Source organism: Mustela nivalis (genome assembly GCF_964662115.1).
Source record: "Mustela nivalis genome assembly, chromosome: 1".
NCBI lineage: Eukaryota > Metazoa > Chordata > Mammalia > Carnivora > Mustelidae > Mustela > Mustela nivalis.
The window spans coordinates 108,014,828-108,042,214 of record NC_139020.1 but is presented as its reverse complement, the minus strand read 5'-3'; the positions used below and the strand labels follow the sequence as shown (position 1 = coordinate 108,042,214).

At 41.0% G+C, this 27,387-nt stretch overlaps 1 protein-coding gene across 34 annotated transcripts in view; it reads right to left on the bottom strand.

The window, feature by feature from the left end:
* LPP (LIM domain containing preferred translocation partner in lipoma) overlaps positions 1-27,387 on the bottom strand; it is a gene marked incomplete at its 3' end in the record, with an annotated part of 643,639 nt that overhangs the window by 275,570 nt on the left and 340,682 nt on the right. Inside the window, exons 1-2 of one of the 34 annotated variants that reach the window (XM_082694122.1) lie at positions 20,791-20,841; positions 19,174-19,283 (exon numbers count right to left, since the gene is read on the bottom strand). The exons of 29 other annotated variants lie outside the window; for them this stretch is intronic. Of the gene's footprint in view, positions 1-10,415; positions 10,437-19,173; positions 19,284-19,666; positions 19,765-20,726; positions 20,748-20,790; positions 20,860-27,387 lie in introns of those variants that run through there. 4 more of the 34 variants (XM_082694121.1, XM_082694124.1, XM_082694123.1 and 1 more) reach the window with 4 other exon arrangements.

Genomic DNA, 27,387 nt, shown 5'->3' with positions numbered 1-27,387 from the left:
ATTCACGGAATGCGTAGAGTCATGCTGATACAGTGACAAGTCACTTGCTCTGGACTTCTGGTCAATCCCGGATATTCCTGCCACACACGCTACTCCAATTCAAAGGCTTTAGGACTCCTCGAAAGTGTACCTACCACATCAACCTTAACACACGCACTAATGAGAGATGCTAACACTTACTGAGTACTTACTGTAATTTCCCATCGAAAAAGATGCCACTGGTTACAAAACGTACCATCAGTTACAGCACTACCAGAAACAAACAAACACTGCTACAGAAATGATGACACGGTGTTTTATTATGAGGCGGAATTTTTGTTATATGCTTATTTAAAGAAATGTCTTAAAATTATTTAGACACAGTACTTCTTTTACCATATGTCACCCACTACTTATAGAAAAAGAAAAATACAAGTGAAACAAATTGAAGCATTCCTAAAACTTCTTATTCAAATTCAACCCTTTATACCACTTTTCCACGGAAAATCATGGGATTTCCATGTTTTTTGCTTTGTTTTGTTTACCCATTGTCCTCTTTGGGCCAACAAGAGCAATGACCAAAGTCATCGGTCTCCGGGATTTTCTTCCAAGTTTTGACATGCAGGTGGGACAATGACAATCATGCCAGGATTGCCACCTCAGTAAGAGAAATCTGTCAGAAATGTTTGGGATGTGCATAAATATAGGACTTAAGCTGGTGAGCAGGAAGAATGCTAAGAGATGCAGTGCTTTACTATCAACGTGTATTGATGATTTATTCCTCATAACTGCACAAGGTAGGCTCTGTATTATTATAACCATCTTGGCATCAGAAACTGAGGTCTACCGGAGGGATCACTCTGCTTGCTGAAGAACACACAGCTAGTGAGCGGAGCGTCTAAGGTTTTCCAGCTAAGGTAGTTGACATCTTTAGAGCAACTGCTCCCAGCAAATATGAGGTCAGGCTTCTCCTAACAGCAATTAGATGAGCATTCCTCCTCCCTACCCCCCACCCCCCAGCACAAGAATTACAAACTCCCCAGAAAGTGTTCAGAGATTTAAGTCTCTTGAAGTTTACATACTGGGCTTCTTCTTTGTTTAAAGCAAACCCAAGGGAAATTGACCCTTATATTATTTCCAACTCCCTTTAATATAAATAGACAATTTAGCAGATGTCTGGGCCCTCTTCTGGTTATCCTGAAATAATTACTAAAAAGATCTGCAACTATGCCTATTTTCTGAAAATATTGGGATATATGTGCAGCGAACACAGCGAACCTACATGGGAAAGATCTTCAAATACATTTTTAACATGTTTAGTTTTATTTGTGTCTGTGTTTCTACATGGACATCATCTTCAAAAAGGCAAAGAAATCAGCCCTGTTAAATAGGAAGACCAAACGTGTGCTTGATCCTCATGGAGCATGAAATTAGACTCAATCCATGCCCAGAGGGGAAAACCTTACAGAACAAGTCTAACAGTTGAGGTTTTTTTTTTTTTTTCCCCCGTTTCTTTTCCAGCAGTTCTTTATCTCCTCTCCTATTTTAAGGACAGTTAGCACCACTGAACAATTACTTAGGAGGTACAATACAGAGCTTTGAGTGTAGTTCTTTATACACTTATCAAATGAGTATTATAATTTGCTCTAATTCTCCCTCCTGATTACATACAGTAGCTATTTCATTCTCTAAATAATATCTTATACATTTTTTTTAGAAGTAGGTTAAATTGCTTAGGAGAATATTAGGCTCAGTTTCTTTCAACGGTAATACAGGGGGAGTGACTGCATGATTATCTCTACCAGGCTCGCACCCACTATACAATGTCATCTACTACATCGACTGCTTTCCTGTCGAGAACTACACTTAATCCTCACGCACAGGAAATGGAGGCAGGCGGATTTTATTTTTAACTTGGGACTGGGAGAACAAGAGAAGAAATACTAAGATTGATCAAATCTGGTGCATTTGCGATTTTTTAATTGTAAGCCGTTGTAGACAAATGTGCTACCAAATAGGTACAGTGATTCAAGCATGACAGCTACTTGTCCCAGTGTCCTATCGGGGAAGCTCTGCCTGAGACCAATTGTCCTCTAAGCCACTCCACAGCTGGGCTCTTTTATGCCTGGCAATTACTACTCTATTCTGGATGGGGAGTTTTATTATATTTCAAATTGATGGGGATTTTATTCTCAAAATGCTAAGCATTGCAAATGCTTCATACATACAAGATTTTTACAAACAATCCTATGGCTTCCAGCAGGAAGTTTCACACAAGTCCTTCAATAAATGCATCAGGAATTCTAGAAGAGTCCCATTTTCCAGTGTCATTGAATAATGTGTCTATTTTTATGTCTGTCTGTCCAAAGGACAGATGGAGAGTTCAAAGCGGGGGGTCTGAAGCGTTTTACTCATGCGCACATGAACAGAGACTGACTTGGGACCTGGCACTTGAACCCTTCCTTGCCCCAAATTTTGAATAGAGAACACTAACTGCATGCCGGTATTAGAAATTAGAAGCTCAAACTGTTTCATACTCCTAAATTACTGAATTAGGCTTTCAGATTGTTACTATTCAAAAGAAACTGTCACTAAACTATAGTCATATTCATTTAAAGACATCACCACTGAAGTTGATTGGAGGTTACCTAGGGTTGGAGGTGAGAACAGAGAATGACTACAAATAGGTATGAGATTTCTTTTTGGAGCAAAAGACATATTCTAAAATTAGCTCAGGGTAATGGTTATAAAATCATTGAAACAGTAAGTCGCAATGACACAAAACAAAACCCTTTGCCCGGAATCTCTCTTCACAAACACAATTATTGTTAGCATTTTGGATTGTACATTCAGTCATCAATTCAGATATTTAGATTTGGAGGTAGACGATATTAGTTAAAACGCCAGCTCTGCTCCTTGCTAATGCAGCAAGTTAGACTTCTCTGGGCCACAATCCCATCTGTAAAATGGAGGGAAATGGCAGATTACCTCATTGGGTTGCAAAGAGCAGCAAGTAGTGACAGTAAGTTTTCAATGCCTTTTGGTTATCATCCCATGTGTTTCAGTCAATTATAATTTCTTAATATTGAAAATAATCATCCATTGCTGCAAAGGGTCACTGATGTAGAGTTCTTGCAAAACCCTAGCTAGACAAGAACTATCCTAAACAATACAAGTGACTGACTTCTGAGTTTCATTCACAACCCAGGGCTCCTTTCTAGCAACCTAGCAAACTCCTACAGGTTTCTCAGACTTCTGGTTAGAGACAACCATCTTTGGAAACATCTATAGGTCTACCAAGACTAGATTTTCATTATCTGTCCCATGTGTTCCCAGAGCACCCTTTGATGATCCTAAAAATTGCCCTCTAACACCATATGGAAAATATTCTGTTGAGGAACACTCTATGAGAGGCTAGGTCTCATAGAACTGTTGTCAGTCTCTAGAACTCCAGCACCTAAAAAGTCCCTGGGTCCGTGGCAGATGTTCAATACATATTTGTTCTATAAATGTACTGATTATCTCCTTTAGAAATAATTTCACTGAGACACCTGCGTGGCTCAGTCAGTTAAGCATCTGCCTTTGGTTCAGGTCCTGATACCAGGGTCCTGGGCTCCTTGCTCAGTGGGGAGCCTGCTTCTCCCTCTGCCTGCTTCTCCCCCTGCTTGTACATTCTCTCTGACAAATAAGTAAATAATCTTTAAAAAATAATTTCAGTCTGGGAATTAAATGGTTAAGTAAACTATATCTCAAAAAAATCTGTTAAAAAAATCTGAGTTACCAACCTACATTTTTCATTGTAACTTCACTTTCCAATTGCTGGACAAGAGTGTTATGTACTTATTACGGAACCTGGTATACGTAGGATGCTTAATTATATTTGCTGAGATTTCATAAGTGAAATGTTATGCCAGATTCTAAGCCACTGAATACTTTCTATAAACAACAAATTTATATGATGCTCCTTGGTAAGTAAATTGATAGTGATCTCATAAATCACAGAGATAGAAAATTCATTTATTTCAACAGCCACATTTTATAAATTTAAAAAATTGGGCTCAGTAAAAAAAGAAGTAAATATACATGATCATGCTGATAGGATTCCAAAAGAATACCTCCTCCCCTCCTCCCCAATCAATAGGGTGTCTGGCTTAGAATGATTTATGTCATAGCTGAAGCCAAGTTTCGAGTTATGAGTATGGACTATGCATGCACCAGATACTAAAAAAAAAGTAGGAAGTAAATAAATCATATATATGTGTGTGTGTGTGTGTGTATGTGTGTGTGTGTGTGTGTATGAATGATTAGATTAAACAGGTGTTGCTAATTATGAAAAGAGGAATAAACAAACCCTTGGCTTGACATAAGTCACTATTTGATAGGCTATTTCAAAACAGACCTGATATTTCTAAATGGCTGATACCTTGAGAGGTTACACCAAAGAACCACAGAAGTGGAAAATAATCACTAATGACTTCTTGTATGGAACAATCCCATAGACTATGAAGAGTTACCACTTAAGGATTATAGTGTGGGAAATCTCCACTTGCATGATTTTAAGCTTTTAAAAACCCTCCAAAACTGACACCTAGGAGGTAAGTATGTGACTCAACTAGATATCACTAGTGTTGTAGGATATTGGAAAATTTACTAGGGAAAATCATTTAATGTCTGTTTTTTCAGCATACTCATCTAGAAAATATAATAGTCCGTGTGCTCACATGTCTCTTCACAATGCAAGAACTTTGCTGAAGTACCCCCAGAACACAAGCTTATGAGGTATGGTAAAGAATACCCAAATTCTTTGCTCCTCGGAGCTAAAACTCAGCATATACAATCTGAAGATTAAAGTCCCAACTATCTATTTCCTATCATAGGATTGAAGGCATCTATTCGCAAGGCCTATCCAGGATCACTCTAGTTCCTTGAAAGATCCACGCCCTTTCCCTGCACATGCCCTGTTCAGCAAATGCTCCTCCTCAATTTGGTGTTGAAGTGTCATTTCAGAAGCCAGCTCTTCTGAGAAGCATTACCTGACCCTCCCGGTAAACATCACTCCAGAGGACTCCCCATCTATACCTTCTATCCTGTTTGACTATCTGAATATGTTTACTAGCTTACTGCTTATGTCTTTACATTCCCTTAGCTTCTCCTCAAGCATTTACGGTCAGCCAGAGAAAGCGGCTCATCTGCCTTAGTTACCCTTTATTCCTAGTACCCAAAGTTCATAAAACATAGTAGCACTCAGGTGTGATGAATGAAGAATACATAAAACAACCTGAGTTTATAACTTAGATCTGTTACTTACCAGTTGTGAAGTCACTGGAAAGTCTTCCATGTCCTATTTACTTGAATAAAGACCAGAAATCATAAATATATCTGCCTCGTACTGCAGAAATCCCTAATATTAGGAGCAAATGTCTTATAAACCACAAATATGGTTCAGATAGTGATAACAGTAACACTCTGTAAGACCTATTGTATGGCCAGGCTCTGTTCTAATGAGCACTTTACATAGGCACTATGATGCCTGTGACTAGAAGATGCACTCTTATGTTTTTATCACTAATATAGAAATAATTGGTGCCCGTGAATCTGTAAGATGATGATTTCTCATCATACTGATTATGTGATGAGTTTCAATCTCAAAGAAATTAATGGAAGAGAAAAAGGTACTTCAGAGAATAAGGTACAGTTTTACCCATTTAATACTCCTCTAGTAATCCTATGTGATAGGTCCAATTAGCACCTTCATTTTACAGGTGTGGAAACTGAGGAACAGAGAGGTTAAGTTACTTATTCAAGGTTATAGGAGTTTTAATGATAATAAGGAAAGATAAACAGGGACTCCTAAAGCCCTGTTAGGGGTTAGGAGAGTTAGGTTCACTTCTCTAAATGATAGAAGCGAACAGGAAATTCTCCCTGAAGTGAAAGGTGCTCTGACTTCTAATAATGCTCATGGCAAAGTATTGTGAAAATAAAAGTAGAGAGAGAGCAGTTTTACACACTGAACTTCCAGTTTTCTCAATCTGCCTCCTCTTTGCAATTATATAACTCAGTTATCACCAGACCAACTTGCACTCATTTAGATTTGTTTTCTCCTACCCTCCAAAAACATAAGGAGAGCCCATATTTCTTGGCATGTCATTTATGACTTTTCTTAATTTGACCTTTTTTCTTTTTTTAATTTTTATTTACTTTTTTTCCCCTTTTCAGTGTTCCAGAATTCATTGTTTATGCACCACACCCAGTACTCTATGCAATACATGCCCTCCATAATACCCACCACCAGGCTCACCCAACCCCCCTCCCCTCCAAAACCCTCAGTTAGTTCCTCAGAGTCCACAGTTTCTCACAGTTCATCTCCCCCTCCAATTTCCCCCAATGCACTTCTCCTCATTTAGATTTTGCTTTTAACTTTTCTTAATCCTTTCATTTATCTGTTTTCTGTATTCATAAAGACACCGAAAGCTATTCTGGAAATGACCATCTATTTCTGTTTAGATCTACTTTCCGCCCTTCTCCACTCCCCACTCTCCTTGCTCTGAGCTTACGAGGCATTAAATAAATGTTGCTGACTAATTAAAACCAAGCAAGAAATGTGACTTGGCATCCTATCTCATGGCACAATATATTAAAAAAGAAAAAACACGACTCAAGCATATAATATCATTAGCTTCCCAAATTGATTAGTGGCAATCTTGGTGTAACTTACATAATGAGCCATGCAGAAGAATCTAGGGATGTGGGATGTATGGTGGCAGGAGGAAAGCTGAAACACATACACCACTTTCGGAGATGGGGCTGTGATATATGACCCAAGCCTGATTATCAAATAGCTAATACATTTAACATACGAAATAGGACACAGATTTAAAAGAGCACAATCACCATCAATGCTCATTTCTAAAACCATATTCTTTAACATTTAAAACACCTCGACACAGGTAAGTTGTTGGTGGTGTTCTGATCCTCCATGTGAAAGTCAAGACATGTGATATTCCATGAAATTCTAACATACTTACTATTAGGAAAAGCAATTCAAACATAAATCCATAAGAAATTAAAAACAGAGCTACTGTATGACCCTGCAATTGCACTACTGGATATTTACCCCAAAGATACAGATGCAATGAAAAGAAGGGCCATCTGTACCTCAATGGTCATAGCAGCAATGGCCACAATCGTCAAACTGTGGAAAAGAGCCAAAATGCCCTTCAACGGACGAAGGGATAAAGAAGATATGGTCTGTATATACAATGAGTATTATGCCTCCATCAGAAAGGATGACTGCCCAACTCTTGTGTCAACATGGATGGGACTGGAGGAGATTATGCTGAGTGAAGTAAGTCAAGCAGAGAGAGTCAATTATCATATGGTTTCACTTACTTGTGGAGCATGAGGAATAACACAAAGGACATGGAGAGATGGAGAGGAGAAGGGAGTTGGACTCTGAGAAATAAAATGAGGGTTTGGGAAGGGAGGGGGGTCGGGAGATGTGTAAGCCTGGTGGTGGGTATTAAGGAGGACATGGAGCACTGGGTGTGGTTCATAAAAAATGAATCTTGGAACTCTGAAAAATTTTTTTTTTAAAAAAGACATAAATCCCTTATAATCATGTAGGGAAGAATGAAAAGAAACACAATTCTAACATTTTTTAAAAAATTGTTCATCAGAGATCTTGGCTAGTTGAGAAACTACTGAGAATATAAAAACCTTATTAATCCATTTGCAATCATACAGAAAGTTCTATTAACTACACTAGAAAAGCTTCCTTCCTTCACATACAGGTTAAGAACTGTTCCAAAATTGTTTTGTCTCTAAATCCTGCATGTCAGTATATAAGCCCCCACCCACACCACCTCTTAGTAGCAGATAGAAATGACTTGTATATTCTGGCCAATAGCTTGTCCATATATGAAAAGTCTGGAAGTTTGTGAGAAGGAACATCCATTAGTTTTCCAATAATAAATGTTAACAAAAATAACCTTGAGGCATAGTAAAAATCCCTTCTGAGTCATCAAGTATTGAGTGCTTTCAGTTATTTTAATATTAAATGTGTTTTATCCTATTTGGTTCATCAAATTCTTTGTCCACGGTGCATGAGACACAATATGGGTTTGACACCACATTTATAAACAAATAAAAATACTATTCAGGGTTTTAAGAAAACTATTAGAAGTACTAGCTTTGAATAAAACCTTTTAAAAGCTCTAATAATGTCCCACAACTGCTTTTTCTTTTTTTTTTTAATTTATTTATTTTTAGCATAACAGTATTCATTGTTTTTTACCACACCCAGTGCTCCATGCAATCCGTGCCCTCTCTAATACCCACCACCTGGTACCCCAACCTCCCATCCCCTGCCCCTTCAAAACCCTCAGATTGTTTTTCAGAGTCCATAGTCTCTCATGATTCACCTCCCTTTCCAATTTCCCCCACAACTGCTTTCTAATGGGCTCATTGCTGTGTTAATTCTGTTTATCAGAAGTTCATAAAGCATGATGCATATGTATATATTTCTAATTCATCCCTTTTAAGGGATGTTGGCATTTGAAGCAATGCTTACTTGGACAGGAGCTTACTTGCCCTATATATACACATAGGTGCGTTTATGTATGAAGGGGCATCTGTGAGGAACCTGACATTTCATCATGATGGTATAAACAACGTAGAAGCATCAAGGGAGCCAGTTTCTCCTGCAAGGATTTTACTATATGAGCTTTAACAAAATCTCTTTGGCTGTTTTATAATCTGTAAAAAAAAAAAAAAAAAAAGAAAAGGCAAATACAAAAAGTTGTTCTTATATACCTTAAAGAATTATTAAAATGATGGAGGCGCCTGGGTCGCTCAGTGGGTTAAAGCCTCTGCCTTCGGCTCAGGTCATGATCCCAGGGTCCTGGGATCGAGCCCCACATTGGGCTCTCTCCTCAGCAGGGAGCCTGCTTCCCTTCCTCTCTCTCTCTCTCTGCCTGCCTCTCTGCCTACTTGTGATCTCTGTCAAATAAATAAATAAAATCTTTTTAAAAAATGTATATTTTATATTACTTGAAATATAAATCTTTACTAACAACAGTAATTTCCTTCATTAATTGTCTCTTATGGGATATCTTCCATGGTACTTGCTGCAACTACAGATCACAAAGCATTCCTCTCAATGTCTGGAGCAACCAACATGATGATTTTACAAAATCACTTTAAAATCTGTCATGGAAGGCACATCCTACTGCAGATAAGGGAGCACGGTTGTGATATGAACTGACATTGGAGGCAAGGCCACATGAGTGTTTGTATAAATCTAAATGTTAGGAGTAATCGGGAGGATCCCCACTGTCCTTCAGTTAACCCAAACCAGATGAGAGCGCACCCAAAAGTAGAGTGGATTTGCTATTCTTCTGAAACTACAGTGAAAACAGTACTGGGGGAACGTGGGTCTGGAGCCAAGGAAAAGTCAGTAGGAAAATGAGTGGAACACGTCTCTATATTACAGAGTTTTTTAACTTGGAAACGTCGGGGGAGAAATCCCATCTCAGATACTCAGTTCACTCTGACATCCTAACCCCTGACCGTGCATGTCCACTCAGCGATCCCTACCGCCCAGTGACATTCCAGACCTCCCCTCCACCCTATGGCCATGCTAGCTCAGAGTATGTTCTTTTAGTCATTTGCCTTAAGCCAGCTGGAGTCTCTTTGCCTCTATAAGACATGACTCATTCCATGTTTACCTGTAATCTCTGAAGCTCTATTTGGTCCCCCTCCAACCCTATACCAGGCTGGAAGTAGGCCCACAAATCACTACCTCAAGGGTTGCTGTCATTAAATGCAGGGGAGAGATCCACTCCCTGCTGTCATGGAGAGGGACCTTCTGTGGAGAAACATTCACAACAGGTCTATGCCTCACACATTCTTCTCCTGATGATAAGCTTGCTGAGGAGTCAGTGCACTGACTTAAGGGACTGTGCTGACTTTGAGGACAGCAACAAGGCGTGTATGGTTTGACCCCTTCCAAGATCCACTCAGAACAGCTGCCTGCAAGAGCATGGTTTTCTCTGCTTTTTCAGACTCCATACTGTCTGGGCATGAAGCAGTCACCTCAGGAGAAGCCTGCAGGGGACCTGTGCTGACCACTATCAGGAGGGCAAATATGTCTGTTCGGAGGGGAAACAGTAATTTCTCTTGACCTAAAGCTGATGAAGTCAGCCAAGGTGGCTTTATCAGTCCCAAGACTGACAGTTTGGTTTCCATCTGTCTGCCTCCTCTCTTTCTCTATGGCTTCTGAGCAAGGACAGAAAGGAGGGGCACTGTTTACTGTGTCCCGTGAACGCTCACCCAGCCTTTCAGTTGACCTTTATCTCTAAGTCACTCATTACACTGTTTGTTTTTGGTGGCTCTGGGGTTTTATGCATTCTTGAAAAAGCCAAGAAATGTGAGCAGACCTGTTCATCAAATTTCCAGAGGGCTTCAGTGTGGCACCACACCTTTGCACGAATCCATTTAGGGCACATCCCAAAGGGTCCATCTCCATTTCCTTGGCTTCACACAACCTCAGGCACCCTCTCCTGCACACCAAACCACCATTCCTTCTTTTGAGAAGAACAAGGTTATGTAGCATACATTTTCTCCTCTAGTGACACTCTGTTCAACAACTTGTTTGTGTTAATCGACTCTTCTCTGTGCAGGAATAGAAATAAAGAGCTGCCCTATCTCTGTACTATGCAAATCTTCCCATTCCTGTTCTTACTCCCATCCTTTCCACCTCCTCCAGGACCCTTGCTCACTCCCTTCTCCACACCCACTAATATCTTCCACAGCTCCCACCCCAGCGAGCCCTCCCTTCCGCATCTGAACACAGGTTTCACTTTGATTTGAGGGTAGTGGGAAGTTAGCTTTAGTTCCCTTCTCGAAAGCTAGCTTTTTCCTCTTCTCCAGCAAATTTCTTGAGAAGATAAAAGCCTAGAGATGAGAGCAAAACTCCCCCCCCCCCCACACAAAACAAACAAACAAACAAAAAACAACTCTACTGCTGGTTAGAGCCAGGTCAGAATCAGAATCTCCATCTTTGAAGTTTCCGGAGCATGTGGACTTGAATGCTACACCCTGACTAACTTAAGAATGTGTGCGGCTAACTTAAGAACCCATTGTGATGGAGGAGGACATAGAAGGTTGAGTCTCTACCATATCCACAGTTCTGTTTAAGGTTAAAAGCTCCAAAACATTGTGTGTTTGTTTGTTTTTAAGAAATACATCTCCCACAGCTTTGTAATAGGTAATTCGAAATTCTGGCCACAACTAATTAGATGAAGAGACTGAACCCAAACCAGCAACATAAGATATGCTGAAGGAAGAATGCCTTCCCAATTTGTCCTGGAGAAGAACCAGCTACAATAATGGACCTTATTGTTTCAAACATTTGAGGGCAAGGCAGAGCTCCTTGGCAGCAGAAGTAGAAAGGAATGGAAACAAGAGATATACAGAGTAGCGGGAAGCAGCTCTGAGGCAGAAGGCAGAAGTCACATTAGGGAGTGAACATCATGGTGTCCTATCCAGAAGGCTACAGGGCACCACTGACAGCAGCAGCAACAGGAAACAGAAAGAAAAACTGAGAGACGCTAAGCCATAGGAATGGAGACCACTGTTTAAGGAAACATTGGGGGTTTACTTTGAGGGGATGACAAAATCGGCTACTGTTGAGTCCTCAGTGATATTCCAGGTTTCCATGTGGCTTGGTTGTCTGGCTGCTGACATGGTAAAGTCAACTGAGATAACATTGAGCCCATCTAGACTTCCTGCAACCTGAAAGATCCTAACTACAACAGACCCGAGGAACTGTCTCTTTTTATTTTAAAAGAAGTTGGACAAACATGATTCTGACCATACTGGCATATCACAGTTTAAAAAATAGCAAAGTCTTTTAACACATGAAAAGGAACATGGAAAAAAGGTGAAAGAGAGAGTTTACTTTCCATGTCTGCTTGCAGTCTTGTAACACCAAACAAATCATTCAGATCAGCTCTCATCTCTTCCATGTGCATTTTCAGGTTTTAGTCCCTTTTAATTATCTCTAGTCCAAAGCAGTTAAGGAAAGGTGGCAAGAGGCAGGAGGCTTGGGAGTAGAATTAGCTCTCTGGTTTTAATCATATTAGATCATATAAGTTAGATCATACAAACAGTACAGAAGGTTGAATCATATATTTTTCAAGCCTGATTATGCAAAATACCTGTTTCTTAACAAAGTATAAGATAAAGGTATTTTGCAGTACATTGCACAATTTGGGTTTTTAATTACAGTAGACATCTTTATTGTATAAAATACCTTATGTTAGCTGAGTGAAGAGTGTGATTGTTTTAAGTAAACAGAAGAGTCACGAGAATACCTTACTCTTCCTCCATGGCCAGCGCCTGTATCCGAACTGCAGAGCCATGGAAGATAACCTCCCCAACATTTACTCTCCTGGCCACAAGTATCTGTTTCGAGAGGTGTCTGCATTGGTCTGAACAACAGCAAGCTTGGTGAACAACACCAAGCAATAAAGTGGAAGCTCAGGTTGATAATATGAGTTAATATGAAGACTCTAACATTTGGGGATGGTGGTTAAAACTAACTTTTGATAAATCTCAAAAAAACAAAAACAAAAACAAAACAAAACAAACAAGCAGATGGGGTGCCAGGATGGCTCAGCCAGTTAAGTGTCTGCCTTTGGTTCAGGTCACGACCTCAGGGTCCTGGCATCAATCCCCGCACAGGGCTTCCCACTTAACTAGAAGTCTGCTTGTCCCTCTGCCTCACTGCTTGCGCTCTCTAATAAATACATCTTTAAAAACATTAAGAAAACAAGCAATTCCAGTTCTGAATGTCTAATTCTAGATCCACAAAAAATACAGACATTCATGCAAGAAGCTCTTCTTAATATTTATAATAAAGAAATGCCAACCCTTTAATGCCCATCATCAGAAGAAGCAAATGATGGTACTCTCATACTATGATGCAAGGGACAGGTGTTAAAAACAACATGGCAAACCCTTTCTGAAAAGATCTAGAAGAAAAGAGCAAATTGGAGATAATATCATAACATTCATGTTTAAAATAAATGTTAGCTATAGAATCCTACCTATAGCCATGTGTATGTAGGTATTGTTAAAAAGACGGTAAAGATGCATGACAAACAGATGATACTGATTATGACAAAAATATGGACTTGGGGGTGAATATACAGCAGAAATCAATAGAGTGGGTAGTGAGGGAATGCTTTTAAGGTCTATTCTATATGCTTCTGATTGTTGGAATAAGTTGTGATGAGAATGTATTCTCATACTCCATATATACATATATACACATTTCGGTAAAGTTAAGGAAAAGGACACCTGCAATGTACGCATATGTGACTGGTGGGTCAAAGCTGATCAGTGGAGGTATCATTGGATTCAAATCAAAAGGACCAAGAATGAGACCCAGTTCTGCCACTTTATAAGCAGGATTTGGGGCAACTCACTCAACAGCGTGTGTAACACTGGGACAACAGTTTCTTGCCAAGCAAACTTACAGCACAGACTCGATGTGAAGGTACAATAAGATGAACACAAATCCAGTCTACAAGCCTCCAAGCGCTCTATAAATCTCAACTACAATCACCATTATTGTCTGTATTATTTGACCTCTTAAATTCCCCTAGAGAGAAACAGCCAAGTTTGTGATAATAGATAATTCGCTTTAAACTCGTCCGTTTGAACCACATCACTTCATCCTGTCTCCTTTCACTAAGGTCTGGAATTGAAACAAACATCAAAGGAGGCCGTAGGATTTTATTTTATCTGTCACATACTGCTGTCATTAAACACACTTGAGATGAGTGGGTTTAGTTCAAATAAAACTGCTTCTTTCCCAAACTCAACAAACACGAAGCAGGGAGAAAAGGAAGCGTGCACTTGAATCGTGTTCAGAAGCACTGCACGTTACATTTCAAGGAGATCCATCTGGCAAGCTGACACAGTAATAAGTTCTTTTAATTGTCAGGTCACTTAGATTACAGATCCAGGCTGTCAATTTTCCCACTGAAGTATTTTTTTGTTTTGTTTTTTGTTATTGGTAGCTCCTTTAAAAAAAAAAAAAAAATGCTTCTAGTTCTTCTCTATGAGAAAAACTACCATCTTCCACCCCAGGAAGGTAAGCAGGCAGCACTTCGGTGCAGCATGCATTTACTACTAAGCACCAACTACAGTGGAACTGGGCTTGCTCTAGCAATTCAAGAAAGAATATATAAAAATACCCGTTTTGCCGGAAGTCATAGGCAACAGGGGCGATACACTCTTACAACTCAAAACGACATTCCTCATGGGATCAAAGTTTCTGGTACACCTGATGTGCCCCATTTTTTTTTTTTTTAATGTAATTCCTTCTCAGATGCTACTTAATTCTGGCAGTTTATCTGCCTGCGGAAGTCAAAGGAACAGTCAGGAGACCCTCGAAAGGAGTGCGGCTGTGTGTGCACGTGCGCACGTGCGCGTTACATACTGCGGCAGTCCTCCAGCGGAGGCCCGGACTGCCCTCCCACACAGTCTCGTGTCCCCCAGTTCACCTCCGTGCACTGTCGCTTCGCAGGGATACCCCATTCTCACCAAAATGTGCACTTTCAAACTGCTGTATCGCTACTCACAGAGTTTCCTTTTGTGGCTGCCTCCCTCCCACTTTCTTTATATTGCACATAGTCAGCACTCAGTAACCTGGAAGGAAATCGACTCGCTGGAGAATTTTCCAAACACTGGAGTTGAAAAGAACCTGAGAAATGGTCTAGTGTGGTCCTTCATAATAGATCAGCTAATGTTCAGAGAAGGAAAGGGGTCTTCCAAAGTCAAGTAAGTAGTGGAAGAAGTGGGTTTGTAATGCACTCTTCTGACTTGTCCAATGCCCTACAGCATGCGGTTCCCTTACGCTTTTGAGGAGTGACGGGACATGCACTGACAAGCTCAATGTAATAGCAGGCATAGGTGACATTCCATTAAAAAGAAGGGGGGACAAAATCAAGGGCACTTATTAAAACAAGCCTACTTTCTTTTACCGTGACTGCTTCCTGAGACAATGTCTAAGAAGTTGTACGTTCAGGTACCAAGTACACCTCTCTTGCCCATCAGGGTGAAAGAAAATGTGCATTACTAAGCTCTGAAGAAGCCACTGGCAACAGTGAATTCCTACACTGAGGAACATGCTCTTGGAGCTTAAGAAAGTATTTAAGGTTAGGAATATATTAGAAAGGGAAGCAAATGCAGATCCTATAGGCTTAAGAAAATGCTTCCAAGTCTCATTCCATTCTCCTGCAAGAAAAGACAGATTTGCTTAGGGACTAAGGAGCACACAGCCATTCTAACTCAGGCTGGAAGTCCCATCTACATTCAGAACAAAGGCCAGGCATTAGACCTAGAAAAGGCTGCTGTGTGAAATCTAGACGATGCTGCATTTGTTATATGACACCAGAGCACATCATTTCTTTTTTTTCTTTTTTTAATATTTACTTTTTTAATTTGAGATACTGCACGTGCACACACACACACACACACACACACACTCGAGTGGGAGGAGGGGCAGAGGAAAAGGGAGAAAGAAAATCTCAAGCACACTCCCCGCTGAGCAAGGCACCAGAAGTGGGGCTCAATCTCACAACCCTGAGATCACAACCTGAACCAAAATCAATAGTCAGGTGCTTAACCGCTGAGGCACCCAGATGCCCCCAGAGCATATCATTTCATCTATCAGCCTGTTTCCTCATCTCTAAAGTGTACATAAATATCCCCATCTTCAGGACTTATTATGAGATTTCAGTACTAATGACTAAATGAAGAAACTCTGTAAATATTAAGATATTAAGTGAAAGCCCTGAAATGTCATTATCAAGAAAGAGTATCAGCCTTCCAAGGGCCTCTAGGTCCACCAGGCTCAGAAATGTTACCTGTTTACTATTTCAGGGATAACAGCAGAAATGTATAAACTTTGACCCACAGAGAAGGAAGCAAACAGAAATGGATGCTCTCAGTGCTTGAGTATGCAACAGACTAAGGGGTAAGTGAATCAATGTGGACAATCTGTACAGCTCTAGAGAGACCCAAAGGATAGGACTATCATTTCAATACAGAGAAGGAAATGACTTGTCGTTGATCAACGAGGAGGTAATTCTGAGAGTTAGGACTGGAATCCAGGTCTTCGGGATCCCACGTTCCATTCAAAGGAGACTATGAAACAAGAGAAGCCTGAGAAACACTCAGAGAAATGGACAACCTAGCGCCACAGAGATTGCGGATTAGTGATTTGCGGCCTCATTAAACTGGAAGAGATTGTCTGGGATGACTGTGGGCCATCTTTCTCTCCTTATCACAGCAATGGAAGACCCTTTGGGGGTAGCACAGCACAGAGAAAAACCAGGTGCAGAAAGACACCCCAGGCCACTTACAGTGGGAAAAGTAAAGCTGCCCTTACTCAGGGCCAGTCTCAGAGCTGAGGGCCATCTATGCATTCTCTCTCATAATTCTAGCCATGTCACATGGCTATGTAATGTAACATACTTATTCCTCTCTTACCAAAGAGCAAATTAGGATCTAGAGAAGCATCCCTCCAGCACTCACAGAGCTACTGAGTGGTAGATGGAGACTCCAGGTCCTAGACAGCCAAATGTGAGCATGAGCTCATTCTCCTGGGCCAGATGAATGCCTGCACCAGCCCCAGCCTGGCAGGTAAGGGGCTCAGGTGCTGGGCTCAGGTGGTCAGTGGAGCTGCTGTGTGCATAACTGGCATTCAAAGGAGAAAGTGGTTTGGGGAACAGTGTTAAACTCACATTTTCTGAAGTGAGTTTGCATGAGGTAAGTGTTACTATTTTTTCTGTTTCTGAAATCAGGGGATGCTGGGTACCTTTTTCAAAGTGCAAATACTTCTCTTTGTGGCACTGGTATGGCAAAAGAATAATAAAATATGCATACATATAAATTGAACTGGAGTGGGTGAGGAGTCAGAATGGCTTTAACAAGAGGCTAATAAGCAGCTTAGTTTCCTAGTTCCGAGTGAAACAGTTGATTCTGTGAGCACAGACATACAAGAATGAAAACATCACATTCTCACTGGTTTTCCCTACTAGACACAGCTTTACAGACTTCATCCCCAGCCTTCATATAACTGAAGCTCTTATTATACCATCATCCTTAACACATAAAAATCAAATTGTATTACTCCGTTACCATAATGTTCTAAGTCTTTCTCGCCTGGTGCATATTTCACATATCATTTTACACTCTAATGAGATCCTGAATAGGTTACATTACATATACATCTGATAGAATATTTAGGACTCAATTTTCACCATCATTGAACAGCTTTATGCAATTCATATATTCAAAAGTGTGTGAATAATCAGGTACTTGTGATCATGATGGTGGGCCAATTAAGAGCTGAAGGTTGGGCCATATGTCATCGGAAGGAATTACTTCTCAGTCCCAGCCTAGAATTCCGGGCTGGAAGGAGCATTGGAAATTATACTTCAGCTCCTGCATGTGACATCTGGGGAGACGAAGGCCCAGACAGGGACATGTTGAAGGACACATAGCTAGACAGAGGCAGAGCACATACTGGAATCCAGATATTTTGTTTCCTTATCTTCATAATACCTTCTTTGTCTCCCATTTGAGACAAAGTCAAGATCTCTGTTTTATCAATAACTCCTCTTTTTCCCCATGAATTCAGAACAGAACAAAGGCACTGCTACTCCGAGAAAAAGCAGAGTCATGTACACATGTCTCTCAGGAGACAGAAAGTTAATCAAATGTAATCAGTGTAACCCAGTGTACTCAAATTCATTTTTGACATTTGGGAGAACCTATGGTTTTATTTTGCTTTTATTCAGAACAGTAAGTGGGAGGTAAAAATGTCAAAATAACTATGGCATAGCAGTTCTGGTAACTCTGTTCACTGAATTGTTTTAAAGATTGTTGCCCGTTTGATCCCCCACCCCCCCGCCAATTGTCTTTACTTGTTCAGCAAAGATTCGCTGAGTGCCTGACCCATATCAAGTCCAAATGTGTTAAATACAATGGAAAATTCAGAAATGGAGGCAACACACACACACACACACACACACACACACACTTTACAAGTTTCCTATCTAATCAGAAGGGGAATGTATGCAGCTGACCTTCACTGTCACAGAGTACAGAATGTGACAAGTGCCAGGAGAAATGTGTACATCAAGTCCAATGGGGAGGGATGCAAGTTCCAAGGATGAGAGTGGCAGGAAGATAGTAGAGTCTTTATAGGAAGCGGAAGACCAAGAACTAGAAATGATGGAGCCCATTGGAGATGTTTGCGGTAAGACAGATTATTAACTCATTAAATTATAGCACTGTCAGGTGTAAAGATAAGGTATGAAGATACAGCTTTTCATCCTGGTGTGCTTAGGACATTATAGTTTACCCCAAATTAGGAGTCTATTTAAGGGCTTGTGTTTCTACAGAAGAACAAAAGAACTAAGAAGCAGAAAAGGAACTTACTGGCCAGGACTGGAGAAAATATTTTGTCTGAATAATCTAAGTGGGAGTAAACAAGCATGTGTACACATGCACTTGGCTTGCTTTCTGATCAAGAATATTAAATGGGGTGGGGGGAACAACTGGTGGTTCAGTGGTTAAATGTTTGAATCTTGATTTTGGTTCAGGTCATGATTTCAGGGTCTTGAGATGCAGCCCTGCAAAGGACTCCGTGCTCAATGGGGCGTCTGCTTGAGATTCTCTCTCCTTCTCCCTCTGCCTCTCCCCACTCCATGCTCTCTCTCTCTCTCACACACACACATAAAATAAATCTTGTTTAAAAGAAGAATATTGATGGGGATGAAGCAGTACACTTGTTATGATGAGCAATGGGTCTTGTACAGAAGTGTTGAATCCCTAAATATACACCTGAAACTAATATGACACTGAATGATAACTAACTGGAATTTAACTAAAAACTTTAAAAAAGAATACTGATGGGGCACTTGGGTGGCACAGTTGGTGAAGCATCTGACTCTTGGTTTTGGCTCAGGTCATGATCTCGGGGTCATGAGACTGAGCCCCACATCGAGTTTCCAGTTTCTCTCTCCCTCTCCCTCTGCCTCATCCCATCTCTGCTCTCTCCCCCTCTCCCTGTCAAATAAATAAATCCTTTAAAAAATGGAATATTGATAATACCTGTTCTTTATTGGATTGTGGGATCTTGTACAAGTGAGTTCACTTTTCTGCACCTTCTGGTAACTTCTGACATGAAGTACTGAAATTGGACTTTTCTCATGTCCTCTGTTCTGCTTAGTGCACCATAACAGGCAGACAAGAGAATACCAGAACACCATGAGTGTGGTTCTACACACCTGAATCAATTATGGCATGAGCAACAATAAGATAAGACTTCTAAAATCTCTGGCATCCCCCAAGGTCCTTCCTGATTCTTAATGCTCATTCAGGTGGTCATGTTAGCCAAGGTTCTATCACAGGGGCACAGGCTACACAGTGCTCTGAGGAAGGATAGGTTGCTGGGAAGTATGGTTATAGCCTTCTCAGTAGGAACTCCTCACACAGCAGCCTAAGACTTTACCACCAAGACTATAGCCACGTGAGAAAGCCGAGCAACACCAGTTGACATTTCCTGACCTAGGGCAGGAAGCACAGGAATTGGAGGGATACTTACTCGTGGTATCTCACTCTGTCAAGAGACACAGCTGTTAAAATCCACCACCCATTGCTGGGGTTCTTGCTGACCACGCTCCTCCTGGCCCAGTGTTGATTTAGATGTAAAAACTTGCTTCAAGAACCCAAGAAATAAGGTTTTTGTTCTATTTCCTATTAGCAACTGCCCCGTACCTACCAACCAAATGTCATTTCTAGTTTGGATCATCACTGGAGCCTACCGGCCACTCTCACAATGCTGCCAGAGTGATCAGCTGATCGCGTGACGCCGAACGCCGCCCTCTCACTGGGAATAAGAGTCAATGTGCTTCCACAGCCTGCGAGCTCCTGGGTGAGGAGCAGGGGCCCAGTACATCCCTGACCTCATCTTGTCTCACTCCCTAAGGTCACTCAGCTCCAGACACTCTTGGCCTCTTTACTTTTTCTGAAACAGGCTAGCTGGCAGCCCTGCTCCTCTCCCAAGGCTTCCACAGGCGTGCTCTCCTCTGCCCAGAACATGCTTCCCTTTTGTCCCAGATATCTGCGGGGCTCACTCCCTTACCTACCTCAGATTTCTGCTCAAATATCACCCACTCATCAGGCCTTCTCTACCTATCCTATGTCAAATAGCAAGTGTTACTGCACTCCTACCAACAAAGTACTCCCTCCCCGTTTATCTCACTTTTTCTCTACAGCACTTCACTCCATCAGATTTAAGATTTACTTGTTTATCTGCTTCTTATTCCTCTCCCCAGAGGAATATAAACTGTTTAAGGAAATACATTTTCTCTTATTCAAAGCAGCAGCTTCACCTTTTATAAGAGAGCCTGCCATTCAAGAGGGGTTCAAAAAATATGTCATATTAATAATATAATAATATTGCCCCCTTATTCATGGGGGATACATTCTAAGACCCCCAGTAGATGCCTCAAACCACAGATAATACTGAACAGTCTATACGCCATATTGTTTTTTCTATTCACACATACCTATGAAAAAGTTTAATTTATAAATGAGGCACAGTAAGAGACTGGCAATAATAACAAATAGTAAAGGAGAACAGTGATAACAATATACTGTACCAAAAGTTATGGGAAGGTGGTGTCTCTCTTTATCCCCCAAAATACCTTATCGGGCTGTACTCACCCTTCTTCTTGTGATGTGTGAGGATAAAATGTCTACGTGATGACTGAAGTGAGTTGAGTGGCACAGGCATTGTGACGGAATGCTGGGACACTAGTGACCTAACAATAGGCCAGAAGGAAGATCATAAGCTTCTGGACCCAGGCTGACCACAGGTAAGTGAAATTTTAGGAACCATAACCATGGATAAGGGGTGGGGGAGGACTGTTGTATTGAATACATGCTTTCTCTGGTCACTCTTGCTGGTGGTTCTAGAAGTCAGATTCAGCTTGAAGAATCCATAAGAATAGCATGAAATGGACTGCATCAGTGTAAGCACTTCTAAAAGTGGCTTGTGGATTTAGAATCAGAGTAAACTATTATACATCACCATTGATCTGGACTGTGAGGCACAGACAGTCAAACGTGGGAGGCAGCTGGGCTGGCCTATGGTGTAACTGGGAGTCAGGTGATGCTGGCCCCAATCCTGCAGGCTGCTGACCTACTGCATGACCTCGGACAAGCAGCCTCAACCCTACAGATGTTCCTCATCATCCAGAGAAAGAGTGATTCACCCCAAGTGCTAATGTGTATTGGTATGAATTCAACTACCACTCATTCACAAAGCACGTTTTCTGAGTTTACACAGAGGAGAATCACTGCTGTCAACTCTCCTTACAAGTGAGGAAAGAAGTCACATTTCAAGTTGTGTGCCTTTTCTGTAAAATTATGCCACATCCCTGACATCTAAAGTGGGAGATAGAAGGTTATCCTCCCCAAGCACCACAGTGGGTGTAGAAATTATCAACTACAACAAAGAAGTAACAACAACTCAGGATGCTAATTCTTCCAGAAACACCCATGCATACATGCATACACATGAAATCCATGCACACGCATACACACATTAAACTTAAACACGCACACATACACACACGACATTCACGTTGAGAAAACAACTTGCAGTTTTCCTTCATATGGACTCATTTCTCATCCTGATATGCAGTCTCACATGTGTGTGAAATGTGCTTTCTCCCAAGTAGCAGAGACAGCCTGCAGTCCCGTGAAGATCAAAGTTTGCTATTCTGCACTCACATTTCTGTGATCAGAAACAATGTGAGCACCTCGATTCTATCTTTACCTAGGTGATTCATTTGGTAGAAGCTCGGGCATCGAACATTGCTCTGACAACCCTCTCCTTGGAGGTTGACTCCACATTGGTGGTGGTACAAGCCAATGTCCCGTTCAGCTGTTTCCCTCTGCAACACAACAGTGTAGTTGGAACTGAATGAACAAAAAAATCTCAATTTCCCAGCTTCATCAGGAGAATCTTTCCATTTACCGGGCTTCCTCTATTCACTAGCTCCTCCTGTGTGTTACGAATCATTCTTAAACAAGCACACAAGTCAACTGCCCACTCACACACTGAAGGTACAAGGAATCAGTGCCGATTTTTTTCATTAGACATCCTAGATCTGCTCCCAGAGAAAACAGTGTTACACCTGCACTGACTATATGAAGAGGCTATTCCCCTCCACACTCACGCTCTGTCAGCTCCAGAAAGCACAAATTTACTGTGCTGGTCTTCCAAGGGACAAACATCCCTTTGTCCTCCTAAACTCCTTGTGCTGTGACCAAGTTCCAGAATCCAAAATCTGAAACACCTGTGCCCAATGAAAACCTTCCTGAGGTTTTTACCCAACAAGTCATAGACCATGAACAGCATTCCCACAGGCTCCAGAAAAACCAAGTAAGGAGATCATGTAGAAAAGAACATGGTAAAAGGGATGAGAATGGCAGATCTGCATTGTAACCCAGTATGCTGTCAAAAAATTTAGATTTAATTTTCCCATAGAAATATATGCAAAGGGTTTTTGCATACCATGAGCTGCTCACTTCAATAGTTCATTACAAATGAAATATCCCTGTGCTAAGAAGAACTGAATAGCTCCCTACTGCCATCAGAGTAACTTCAGAACTCTTTACATAAAGCATAAAACACACTTCATGGTCTGTCCACTTTATCTCTTCTCACTGAAGAGATAGCCTCACTGTCAATGTGCAAACAATGTGTAATTACTTACATTCCCATAAACAGACTGTAGAAGGCAGGATCATGGTTCACCCATGGGTGTCCACAGTCTTAACTCCCAGAACCTGGGAATATGACCCTTTACTTTAGCAACTGGGACCTTGTAGATGGGATTAAGGCTAAAGATCTTGAAATGCAGAGATTATCTGGGATTATCTAGGTGGGTGTTGTCTGATCACATGACTTCTTGAAAGCAGAGAACCTTTCTCAGCTGTGGTCAGAGAGATGCAACAGTGCTGGCTTTGCAAGGGCTGGGGAATTTCCTTTGGAGGAGAATAGGCCATGAGCCAGAGAACGTGGGTGACTTCTGGAAGCTGGAAAAGCCAAGTAAAGTGTCCTCTAACACCTCCAGATATTAATGCAGTTCTCCTAACACCTTTATATCAGGTGAGGAGACATGTCCTGGACTTCTAAACTATAGAACTTCAAGATAATAAAGAAATGTGTTGCTTTAATCACCATGTGGAACAATAAAAAACTAATACATCGGCCAAGCTCACTCCCAGCTTCTGGCCTTTGCTCATGAGTTTCATGAGCAGATGATTGTTTTTATGGCATCCTCTATTACTTCTCAAGAGTTTTCCAGATCATATTGAGATAAGAAACACATGACTATTTCACCAGCCCTAGTTCACAGACATGTGCTCACTCACCGACTGATGCCTAGCAACCAGCATACAGTACTGTCCATCCACTAGAAAAACCACTGCTGTTATCAGTATTGATAAAATGATTCAAGGATCTATGGAACATTGGAGATCAGAGTCACAACCCTCATTTGAAAGACAGACACACTGAAACTGCGAGAGTGAAAGGCCTCATGGACACCGTATACCTTTCTTTCAGTTAACCAGTTAATATTCAAAGTATTAACACAAGCTCCTCCCCCTGATGTGCAAAGACCTCCAAGATGGTATCACATCTTTCTAATCTGAACTTTGACCACTCCTCCCTGCTCCTACGCTACTCCCAGGACAAAGCTTTCTCTGCTCCTGAAGCAGCATTCCCCCACCCCACCCCAGATGTTACTGAATGCCCATAGCTGACCAGTAAATAAAGGCTAGGGCCAGGTGGGACATTTTTAGTGGAGAATATTCCAGAAAGTAAGTTCAACAGCCGCCACCACCCCTCCTACCTCCAACACACACAAGGCATCTAGTCTCCATCATCCTCCTACCGATACTCTTCTATAGTCTCTAGCAGCACAAATGTGATGGTTTCTTTACTGAAAGGGCGTCCCTAAATGGAAGGTGTATTTTTTATAGCCTGGTAACCAACATAGGATCTGTTCCATATACTCGTATTAGTTGATGAGGATCCAAAATATTTTAAAGTATTTGGAAAGACTAGACATTTTATAAGCAAGTAGGTTTATTATTAAATTTAATAATAGAAAATGAACTCTCTACAAGAGTTCATAGTTTGGACACGACTTCTCTATGGAGAGATTTATGCAGTTCTTACTGAAAACATCCTATGACCCAGTTGCTTTCTCCAGATCCAACAAGCTCCCCGAGGCTCATAAAGAGACATATTGCCAAAAGATACACGGATACCAACTAATGTTTGGAAATGTAAAAAAGAATTTTCACTGATATCTCATTTAATACACAACTTCAGGAATTCGTCAGCACAGCTCCCGTTGCCTCTTTCCTGGAAATACGGAATATTTGTTTAGGTGACTCTTCTCACCATGATCCATGTGTCCTACCACTCGTAACCAACAGCCTTGCCAGCCCACTTGCCAGTAACCTGAAGCCTGTACGTGCAAGGGACCCGCTAATCTGTGCTTTTCAGAGATTTCAACTGCCAAAAATAAATGAGTGCTTAGGATATGCCCACCATGGTGAATACCCAAAGGTTTGTTTTGTTGGCCTGATTTTTCAAAAAAAATGTCACTTTGCTGGCTGCCGCTTTATTTGATTTCTTATTCTGCTCTATGTTGTACTACACTTTTTAAATGTTGGACAAATCACTCTAACACAGGAGTCTTGTTCAATTTGAGAAGTTATGGAGACTGGTGAACAGGAGCAGGAGGGCTCTTTTAAGATCCCGATACAATAAAGATTGCCTTTGAAATATCTTGGTCACATTCACACATGCATTCACTTCTCTGACCATTAAAGTGCCTCATCAGAATACTACATAATCTGAGACCTGCCCACAGTTCAGGAAAGCCTCCTGACCACTGTACCAACTGAAGGTATAAATACAGTGACAGATACTTTTCACAAAAGTGGGCATTGCCACCTAGCACGGATATCTGAATGCATACCAATCGCGAACCTCTATGCATCCACAACTTCAAGGCAGGAATGACAGATGAAGGGAAAAAGAACTTGACTGGTAATTGCACGTCCTATTTTCTAAAGTCCCTGTCTTGTAAAATATCACCTCTGCAACAGTAACTCAGTCGCATATCTCCGTTTTCTCACTTCCAGGATGGACAACACACGAGTGGCAGTGCTGTGGGGAAGATGCCACGGGGAAGGCCTAAGATACTGGTGCTTCTAGCGAGTGGGAAAGCATATCAACTAAGAGCCATGTCTGCAATGAGGTAATAGTGAAGCCAGTCCAAGTGTTTGCCAGAATAAATAAGAGGCCAGAGATGTGCTCTGACATGGCTTCCCTCCCTGGCCAACAACCAGGTGAATGTGGCAAGAAGGGAGTCAGAGGTAAAGGACAAGAGTCACCATATCTCAAATGCAGATCATTTTGCATGTTTTTGAACAGCCTTCTTTTGGCATACACTCAACAGAACTTAGTTGCACTTCTATGCAGCTGTAAATGGACATTTTTCCCCCCATTTAAGGACCTCCCCGAGTCACCAGGAAGTGACAGAAAGTGATAAGGACCTCTGGGCTCTGATTTCTAGTCTGGATTATTTCCATCAGAATATCTCCCCTCCTTGTCTAGAGAAATCACATGATATCCATTGCAATGTGCAATTAATTGGTTTAATTTTGAAGATTCTTTCAGGGGACCAAATATTTTCTGGGTCCTATTTCAGAGTACCACTGGAGGGCAAATAGAAGTGTGGGTATTGGAACCAGATAGCCACAGCTGCACTTACGACTTAGTTATGAGATGTATGACTTTAGGAAACTTATTTAGGAAACTTATCCACCACACAACAAGCCTCAGTCTCCTCATCTCTTCAACGGGGATATAACTAGTACCACCTCCTAAGTGTAAACATTAAATAAAACAACACATGCAAAACGTTGAGCACAAATCCTGATAATTAGAACTTGTAATACTAACTAGGACTATTATATCCGGAGACACAAAAGATCACACCTCTAAGTCGGGCTCAGAAAGCACAGGCAGGTGTGTGTGCATACGTTATAGATGTAGGTGTGCACATGTGTGTACATGTGTAAGGAAATGGGGATGTGCATGGCATCTGTATTTATGGGTAACTCTGCATACATGTACGTAAGTGCGTAAGTCTCTACTACCCACATTGCTGTATAAGCCGGTGTGTGTCTGCTTATGTGTGTACAAGGGGCCAGAGGAAATGAGGAAAGGAGAAGGCCAAAACTGAGAAGACAGGGTTAGGGAGATAGCGAGAAGCTAGATTACAAATAAAAATAAAGGCCTCGACAGAAAATATTTCTAAAAGCACATATCCTGACGAGCAGAAGGGCAATGAGAGATCTCATACCACAACAATGACATATCTTCAGATTAAATTTCAGAATTTCTTCTTGCATTTGAAAGCCTTTTCTTCCCAGAAATTGCAAAACAAGGAACAAGAATAGATGTATGAGCCCATGCATGTTTGTTATTTACCCACTTCAAGAAAGGGCACAAGGCAGTCATAAGAGCATAGGCTTAATTCTTATGGAAAAAAAAATAAAGTAAATAAATAAAAGCCTATTCCCCAGTAAATGGGTGGGAGTGGAGGCCTCTGTGCTACTGAGCCTGGGGTAAGCCGAATCTGTACTTATTGGGTTTATCAGGCTTTTCTACATCTCGGATGCTACAGTCTGGAGATAATGAGATAAAGCACAGTGCTACAGTTTTCTGTGGCAAAGCCAGAGCATTACTATAAAGCAGAATGTTCCGACGGTCAGGCTTGGAGCTACCAAAAGTAAAGAAAGCATAAAAAATTATATTTTTATATAATCACAATTTGCAGGTTTCTGAGCTATCAGGCAAGTCAACATCCTCTTATCCCTTTAGATGGAATCAATGGCCAAAAAAAAAAAAAAAGTTTTGAAAAAGTAGAAGCAACACAGTGAGGTTCCATCAATTTATACCTTTCTTGGATTTAAATTAATAATATGGGGCTTTAATATATAGGGGGAGATAATATATTCTGGTGCTGTAATCATACCTTAATATGTTCCACCCCTCCAATGTAATCAGAAGTGAGTACAACAAAATAAAACAATGAAATATAGACTTCTCTTAAGATGTCCATTGATCTAACTGGCTGACATGGACATTGCCTTGTGTTGGGGCATCTCATTATAATTTTCATAAATTTATGTCATAAATTTACGGCCTCTAAACACATCAAT